Consider the following 9,647-nt stretch of genomic DNA (forward strand, 5'->3'; position numbering starts at 1 on the left):
TGACCTCAGGTGATCTGCCCACCTGGACTCTCCCAAAGTTCTAGGATTACAGGCGTGAGCCACCATGCCTGGCTGACAATTTTTAATAAATGTTTTGTTCACATGGCTCTGGAAGAATTGGACCTGGACAAATAATTGGGTTAGTCTAGTTTTACTGTTTTTCATTCACTGCCTTAGTTTATACTGAAGACCTGGATGACAATTTCCATAGTAAAGTAGCTTTCCATAATAAAGTAGCTCCTGGTTCAGTTTTTTAAAGAGTTGTGTAAGATCAATTAACATTTTGTGCAGAATCACAGACACTGTAAAATATTTCTGCTTATCTTCTAGGCAATGCTAGCTAGCACTAGTGACTGATATGCTTTAAAAAAAAAAAAAAAAAAAAAACTTTAACTGCCTCCCAAAATATCTTCACTACAGTTACATCAAGTTGCCTAAAATTCTCAGCCTAGCAGTCTCTTGTTTGAGGTAAATTACAATTCTCTGGGAGATTTTATAGCTATGAAATATTTAACCTATGAGGGAAATACCTTTGCAGCTAGGAATACAATTTTCAGATATTTATTAATTCAATGAAAAAGCAATAAGCCACAAAGGAGAGATTATCATGAAGGGATGGTTTAGAGTTTGAAAGAATGATGTGTTCATACTCTGGGCCGAATGAGGCACAGAGAGGCAACAAGCTTTGAAAGTAACGGAAGCAGTAATGGGAGGTGAGGGAGTGGAAGACAGATTTTAATTCTGTGACTTTTTTCCTACTGCTGGCTTTCGTTCTAGCACATACATGATTCTGGAAAATAAAGCATAGTGTTCTCTTTTCTAACTAAAGTGCTTTCATTTCCATATGGCAGCTGAAACTGAAAAGTGGATGACACCACTGTGAAAACCTACCAGCCCAGTACAGAGCCCTTTCTTCTATGAATTAGCAGCAATCATGAGTATTAGTCAACCTAGCACTCCTGGAAAGTCACCAGCATGTAATTGGATCAGGTATCACCAATGATTACAGGAAGATGAAAGGTGATAGTAGCAAAATGAAAAAGAAATTTGACCTGAGGCATGCAGCCTGAAGCAACTGGAAAGCCAAATCATAATATGTGTGGAATTGACCCTTCCAGTTAGCTCTCCAGAAAACTCCCTTATTGCCAGGAAGGCTTTAATTTGATTAGCAAAGGGCTGCAGGAAAAGGGCATGTGAAACCTTGAGGCTGGCTAGCTATCCTTAGCTCCAAACCAAATTAATTTTGGGAGATTTATCATAATTACCTTGCTGCAGCACCTAAGCCCATCCTGAGTAAGCTTCCTGAAACTCAAAAGAATGCTGTGCCCTGGACCCTGTGTTTCTGCATGTAACTCTGGGTTCACTTTACTGCTGCCCCCTGTATCCCTGCCTCCCCAGCTTCCCACTGCCTGTCTACTTCACATCCTTATTGCACAGACACAATCTAGTCTGTCTTTTTTTTTTTTTTTTTTTTTTGAGATGGAGTCTTGCTCTGTCACCCAGGCTAGAGTGCAGTGGCATGATCTTGGCTCACTGCAATCTCCGCCTCCCAGGTTCAAGTGATTCTCCTGCCTCAGCCTCCCGAGTAGCTGGGATTACAGGCGCCCTCAACCACGCCTAGCTAATTTTTGTATTTTTAGTAGAGACGAGGTTTCACCATCTTGGCCAGGCTGGTCTCAAACTCCTGACCTCATGATCCACCCACCTCGGCCTCCCAAAGTGCTGGGATTACAGGCGTGAGCCACCACACCCAGCCTGTAGTCTGTCTTTTGCATTCCTCCCTAAGCACTCCTCTCCCTGCATTGGCTTAGCACATCATTCCCAACAACTCTCAAATTCTACCCTCCATGGTTTAATTGACCATTGTGAGAGCATCCCCCACCAATTCCCTATGTGACTGCTGGATGACCCTCATAGAGCCTGTCAGCACTGTGGGCAAGACCCTGGAAATTTGTCATTTTACATATGAATAAACTAGACGCAGAGATGTTAAGTAACCTACTCACAGTCACAGAGCTAAAAAGAACAATAATAATACTAATTGCTATTATTTATTACCATTTGCTGAAACTGTGCTGAACAATTTACATACATTTTCTTAGAATGAGAAACCTAAGGTCAGTTCTGGCTTTCGAATGCCACCCCAAAATATGCTGCTTCAGCTTCAGTATGCTAATTAATTAGAACTGAGGGCTTTGAAGGAAGAATAGGAAGTTACGAAGAGGCAAGAAGGAAATGGGAGTGGGTAAGTGGAACAGAGGGCTTTGCAGCCAAAAGGAAGAGAATGAACAAAGGATCAGAGAGTTGGGACAAAGAGCTTTCTGAAGGACTTTACAGTAATAAAGAGGTACCATCTCTAGATGGAGTTAATGGGGAGAAACCCAGATTCAGTATATGCCCTTGGGTAAGTCTTGTCACCTCTAAGGACTTTAGGTCTCTCTTTTGTAAAACAAAAGATCTGAAAAATAAACAGAAGGGCTGGACTAAACAGTCTCTAAGGTAGTTTTTTGTTTTGAGATGGAGTCTCACTGTTGTTGCCCAGGCTGGAGTGCAATGGTGCGATCTCAGCTCACCACAACCTCCACCTCCCGGGTTCAAGCCATTCTCCTGCCTCAGCCTCCCGACTAGCTGGGATTACAGGCATGCGCCACCACGCCTGGCTAATTTTGTGTACTTAATGGAGACAGGGGTTTCTCCATGTTGGTCAGGCTGGTCTCAAACTCCTGACCTCAGGTGACCCACCCACCTCAGCCTTCCAAAGTGCTGGGATTACAGATGTGAGCCACCGTGCCCAGCCTTCTAAGGTAGAATTTTTTTTTTTTTAATAATTATTATACTTTAAGTTCTAGGGTACATGTGTACAATGTGCAGGTTTGTTACATATGTATACATGTGCCATGTTGGTGTGCTGCACCTGTTAACTCGTCATTTACATTAGGTAGATCTCCTAATGCTATCCTTCACCCCTCTCCCCACTACACGACAGGCCCTGGTGTGTGATGTTCCCCACCCTGTGTCCAAGTGTTCTCATTGTTCAATTCCCACCTATGAGTGAGAACATGTGGTATTTGGTTTTCTGTCCTTGCGATAGTTTGCTCTAGCTTCATCCATGTCCCTACAAACCACATAAACTCATCTTTTTTTATGGCTGCATAGTATTCCATGGTGTATATGTGCCACATTTTCTTAATCCAGTCTATCATTGATGGACATTTGGGTTGGTTCCAAGTCTTTGCTATTGTAAATAGTGCTGCTATAAACATACATGTGCATGTGTCTTTATAGCAGCATGATTTATAATCCTTTGGGTATATGCTCAGTAATGGCATGGCTGGGTCAAATGATATTTCTAGTTCTAGATCCTTGAGGAATCACCATACTGTCTTCCACAATGGCTGAACTAGTTTACAGTCCCACCAACAGTGTAAAAGCGTTCCTATTTCTCCACATCCTCTCCAGCACCTGTTGTTTCCTGACTTTTTAATGATTGCCATTCTAACTGGCATGAGATGGTATCTCACTGTGGTTTTGATTTGCATTTCTCTGATGGCCAGTGATGATGAGCATTTTTCCATGTGTCTATTGGCTTCTAAGGTAGTATTTTTAAGCAGATGGGCCAAGAAACATTAATGTAACAGGAATGGCTTATGGGCAAGCTGCCAGTCATCTGGATGCCCCTGTCTGGCATTGGTGTCCGTGCTCATTCTGATTGGTAGGTGCCTGTGCAGTAAAAGTTGTTAGTAATGTATTTGCTCTGGCTATAAATATGTAGAAGTATTGAGCCCTCAGCCCTCAGGGCAGCTAGAGGTCCTGAGCCTGCCATTTCTAACCACAAACCACCCTATTCATTTTTCATGATATGAAGACAAATATTAACTTTTATGAGAAACAATAACATCTCTTTCAGAGCTAACATTCTGTTAATCTGTAAGAGTATCATTTGCATTTTCTAGAGGGAGAGGTTTCATAACCCTCAGATAATATATGTGGGAGGCCACAGAAAAAACAAATAGGGAGCTCTCTTTGGAGAGTCTCAGAAAGGCAGAAAAGATGCTTATAGCAAAGGTAGAGAATTGGCAGGTAGCTGTACAAAGATTTCGCTTTTGGAGATGCATTAATTATTTTGCACTCGAATCACAATAATAATAAAGAGATAGTTCCTCCTAAAGATCTGGTAGAAGGTATAAGGTTTAGTAAATGGTGAGTGAATGAACGAATGACCTATACTAAGTGTCTTTGTGCACCTAGAATTATGCCTGTAACCACACAGTTCCCTTGATATGTCTTCAGCTGGCCATTTATGTACATCTGTTGCCTCCACTAGACTCTGAGGGCCGCTTGATCAAGGACACACAGTCTATAGTACTTCGTTTTAGCAACCCAAAGTGACTAAAACATGCCCCATGAGGGCAGAGACCTTATTGTCTCAATTACCACCGTATAACCATTATGTTGAAATAGTCACATAGTACCTTGCACACAGTAAGTGCTCAATTAATATTTGTTGACTTAAATAATTGAGTTCCATCTTTAAGTAGAATAGTGTAAAATACACTAAGAAAGACAATATTAATGTTGAAAATAGAATGTAAATAAGGTGAGCTGTATTTTTTGAGGTCCAGGCAATAAATAAAATTAGGCTCAAATATTTCTTTTTTTAAATTTTTTTCCTTTTTTCTTTTTTTTTTTTTTTGGTCAGACAAGGTCTCGCTTTGTTGCCCAGGCTGGAGTCTAGTGGCACAATCTCAACTAACTGCAACTTCCACCTCCCGGGTGCAAGCGATTCTCTTGCCTCAGCCTCCCGAGTAGCTAGGATCACAGACGCACGCCGCCACGCCCGGCTAATTTTTTTTATTTTCAGTAAAGGCAGGGTTTCATCATGTTGGCCAGGCTGGTCTCGAACTCCTGACCTCAGGTGATCCACCTGCCTCGGCCTCCAAGGTGCTGGGATTACAGGCATGAGACTCAAATATATCAAATGAAAAGTCTTTAATGAGGGAACTACTTAAAGAGTTCCTTCATGAAAGGACCAAGCAAAGAACATTGAGCCACCTAGAGCTTGCAACAGTGGGACTCCGTTACCATTTCTAAGGCTGAAGATGCAAGGGGAGGAAATAGTGTTACCAGAGCACAGATAGTGCAGAGCTGGGGAGGATGGGCCATCTTGCAAGAGCTACAGCTGTGCAATGAAGCTGCCACTGTCAAAACCACAGAGCCCTCTTAACATTGCTTTTGCTGTATCCCAGAGATTTTGATATGTTGTGTCTTTGTTTTCACTTATTCCAAATAATTTTTTAATTTCTGCCTTAATTTCATTGTTTACCCAAAAGTCATTCAGGAGCAAGTTGCTTAATTTCCTTGTAATTGTGTGGTTTTGAGAGATCTTCTTGGCATTTCTATTTCCCACTGTGGTCCAAGAGTATGGTTGGTACAATTTCGATCTTTTTTAATTTTTTGAGACTTGCATTATGGCTGAGCACATGGTCAATCTTTGAGTATGTCCCATGTGAAGGAAATATATATCCTGTGGTTGATGGGTGGAGTATTTTCTAGATATCTATTATGTCCAATTGGTCAAGTGTTCAATTTAAGTCTAGAATTTCTTTGTTAGTAAAAGCAGTGTTAAGAGGAAAGTTTATAATTCTAAACACCTACATCAAGAAGTTAGATCTCTAATAATCTAACATCACATCTAGAGGAACTAGAAAAATGAGAACAAACTAACCTCAAAGCTATCTGAATAAAAGAAATAACTAAAATCAGAGCAGAACTGAATGAAATTCACACAAAGGAGCAACAAAACCAAATGTTGGTTATTTGAAAAGATAAACAAAATGGATAGACTGCTAGCTAGATTAACAAAGAAAAAAGGAGAGCAGATATAAATAAGCACAATCAGAAATTACAAAGGTGACATTACAACCAATCCCACAGAGATATAAAAGATTCTCAGAGACTAAAATGAACACCTCTACACACATAAACAAGAAAATCTAGAAGAAATGGATAAATTCCTGGAAACACACAACCTCCCAAGATTGAATCAAGAAGAAATTGAAACCCTGAACAGACCAATATTGAGTTCTGACATTTAATCAGTAATAAAAAATCTACCAAACAAAAGTAGCTCTGGACCAGAGAGATTCATGGCCAAATTCTAACAGACTTACAAAGAAGAGCTTCTACCAATTATACTGAAACTATTCAAAAAAATTGAGAAGGAGCAACTCCTCCTTAATTCATTCTACAAAGCCAGTATCAGCCTGATACCAAAATACAGCAAAGACACAATGAGAAAAGAAAACTGCAGGCCAATATCCCTGATGAACATAGACCCAAAAGTCCTCAACAAAATACTAGCAAATTGAATCTAGCAGCACATTAAAAAGTTAATCCACCACAATCAAGGTATCCCTGGGGAACAAGCTGAGTTCAACATATGCAAATCAATAAATGTGATTCATCACACAAACAGATCTAAAAACAAAACCATACAATCATCTCAATAGACACAGAAAAAGCTTTTGATAAAATCCAGTATCCCTTCATCGTAAAAACCCTCAACAAACTGGGCATCAAAGGAACATACCTCAAAATAATAAGAGCCATCTGTGACAAACCCACAACCAGCATCATACTGAATGGACAAAAGCTGGAAGTGTTTCCCTTGAGAACTGGAACAACACAAGGACTCCCACTCTCACTATTCCTATTCAACATAATACAGAAGTCCTAGCCAGAGCAGTCAGGCAAGAGAAAGAAATAAAAGACATCCAAATAGAAAAATAAAAAGTTAAACTATCTCTTTGCTGATGATATGATTCTTTACCTAGAAAACCCTAAAGACTCCACCAGAAGGTTCCTAGACAGATTAATGTCCTCAGTAAAGTTTCAGGATCAAAATCAATGTATGAAAATTAGTAGCATTTCTATACACCAATAATATTCAAGCTGGGAGCCAAATCAAGAACACAATCCCTTTTCCAATAGCCACACACACATACACACACACAAATACATAGGAATACATCTAACCAAGGGTGTGAAGGATCTTCACAAGAAGAACTGCAAAACACTGCTGAAATAAATTAGAGATGACACAAACAAAAGGAAAAACATTCCATGTTCATGGATTGGAAGAATCAATATCATTAAAATGGCCATACTGCCCAAAGCAATCTACAGATTCAACAGTATTTCTGCAAAACTACCAGTGTAACTTTTCACAGAATTAGAAAAAACTATTCTGAAAGTCATATAGAACGGAAAAATAGTTAAGGCAATCCTAAAGAAAAAGAACAAAGCCAGAAGTATCACATTACCTGATTCCAAACTATATTATAAGGCCACAGTAACCAAAACAGCATGATACTTCTGCAAAAACAGATCACATAGACCAATGGAACAGGATAGAAAACCCAGCAATAAAGCCACGCACTTAGAACCACCTGATCTTCAACAAAGTCAACAAAAATAAGCAATGAAGAAAGGATTCCCTATTCAATAAATGGTGCTGGGATGGACTGGTTAGTCATATGTAGAAGAGTGAAATTGGATCCCTACCTTTCACCATACACAAAAATTAACTCAAGATGGATTAAGGATTTAAATGTAAAGCTTCAAACTATAAAAATCTTAGAAGAAGACCTAGGGAAAGAGTTTATGACCAAGTCGTCAAAAGTAACTGCAACAAAAACAAAAATTGACAAGTGAGACTTAATAACTAAAGAACTTCTGCTCAGCAAAAGAAATTATCAGTAAACAGCCCATGGAATAGAAGAAAATATATGCAAACTATCCATTCAACAAAGTTCTCGTATCCAGAATCTAGAAGGAATTTAAACAAATCAACAAGCAAAAAACAAGTAACCCGGCTGGGCGCAGTGGCTCACACCTGTAATCCCAGCACTTTGGGAGGCTGAGACAGGCAGATCACCTGAGGTCAGGAGTTCAAGACCAGCCTGGCCAACATGGTGAAACCCTGTCTCTACTAAAAATACAAAAATTAGCCAGGCATGATGAGGCATGCCTGTAATCCCAGCTACTCAGGAAGCTGAGGCAGGAGAATCGCTTGAACTGGGGAGGCAGAGGTTGCATGCAGTGAGCCGAGATTGCACCGCTGCACTCCAGCGTGGGTGACAGAGTAAGACTCTGTCTCAAAAACAAAAACAAAAAAACCCATTAAAATGGGGGGGGGGGGGGGCGAAGGACATGAACAGACACTTCTCAAAAGAAGATGTACAAGCAGCCAACAAACATGAAAAAATGCTCAACATCACTAATAATCAGAAAAATGCAAATCAAAACTACAATGAGATACCATCTCAAACCAGTCAGAATGGTTATGATTAAAAAGTTAGAAAATAACAGATGTTGGCGATATTTCTGTGAACAGGGAATGCTTCTACACTGTTAGTGGGCGTGTAAATTAGTTCAGCCACTGTGGAAAGCAGTTTGGAGATTTGTGAAAGAACTTAGAACAGAACTACCATTAGGCCCAGCAATCCCATTACTGGGTATATACCCGCAGAAAAATAAATCATTCCACCAAAAAGGCACATGCACTTGTATGTTCATCACAGCACCATTCGCAATAGCAAAGAGCTGGAATCAACCTAGGTGTCCATCAGTGGTCGATTGGATAAAGAAAATGTGGTACATACACATCATGTTATACTACACAGTCATAAAAAAAATGAGCTCTTCAAAACCAGCCTGGCCAACATGGTGAAACCCTGTCTCTACAAAAAAAATACAAAAATTAGCCGGGCATGATGGCAGGTACCTGTAATCCCAGCTACTCGTGAGGCTGAGGCTGGAGAATCACTTGAACCTGGAAGGTGGAGGTTGCAGTGAGCCGAGAGCTTGCCATTGCACTCAAGTCTGGGCAACAGGGCAAGAACTTATCTCAAAAAAAAAAAAAAAAAAAAAAAGAACTGGGCCAGGCACGGTGGCTCACGCCTGTAATCCCAGCACTTTGAGAGGCTGAGGCAGGCAGAGAGGTAAATATGGGGTACTCATGTACATAAAGATGGGAACAGTAAACACTGGGGACTACTAGAAAGAAGAGGCAGAAAGGGGTGCAAGTGTTGAAAAGAATTTATTGGCTATTATGCTTACTACCTGGTGATGGAATCATTTTGTACCCAAAACCTCAGCGTCACACAATATACCCATATAACAAACCTACACATGTATCCCTGGAATCTAAAATAAAAGTTGAAATTATATGTAAGAAAAAACCACACAGAGCCCAAGTAAGGAGGAAATGGTGGAATTAATACTCTCACCGCTGTCTCCTCTACATTCCCCTGGCTAAACCCGGCCAGCAGTCAGTTGATAAGGGAGCATAGGTAACACAATCCGTGGCTTCCAGGAACATTGAGAATGGCAGAGAATGAATCTGGGATGGTCAAATGGAAAACAACTAGCAGAGATACAAAAGAATGTTCTCTTGAAAGAATAAAGAAAATAGACCACAGAAGAGAAGGAAAAAGTCAAATATGACAGGAATCTTCAAAGAGAGTATTAATTCTGTTACCCTTCACTCTCTTAGTTTTTCTTCTTGTAGTAGGTATGTTCATTATTTTTCCCCTGGAACCTTATTATTGTCCTCATTTCTTAATGTTTTCTTTAAGTATGAATGT

At 40.1% G+C, this 9,647-nt stretch overlaps 1 protein-coding gene across 1 annotated transcript in view; it reads left to right on the forward strand.

Moving 5' to 3' along the window:
- Positions 1 to 7,702, forward strand: part of LOC129043494 (kinesin-like protein KIF27) — a 51,237-nt gene extending 43,535 nt beyond the window's left edge. Inside the window, exon 13 of the mRNA XM_054500174.2 lies at positions 852 to 7,702. The gene's annotated coding sequence lies outside the window, so the exon portion shown is untranslated. The remainder of the gene's footprint in view (positions 1 to 851) is intronic.
- Positions 7,703 to 9,647: the final 1,945 nt, after the last annotated feature.

Source organism: Pongo pygmaeus, chromosome 13, assembly GCF_028885625.2.
Source record: "Pongo pygmaeus isolate AG05252 chromosome 13, NHGRI_mPonPyg2-v2.0_pri, whole genome shotgun sequence".
NCBI classification, from domain to species: Eukaryota; Metazoa; Chordata; class Mammalia; order Primates; family Hominidae; genus Pongo; species Pongo pygmaeus.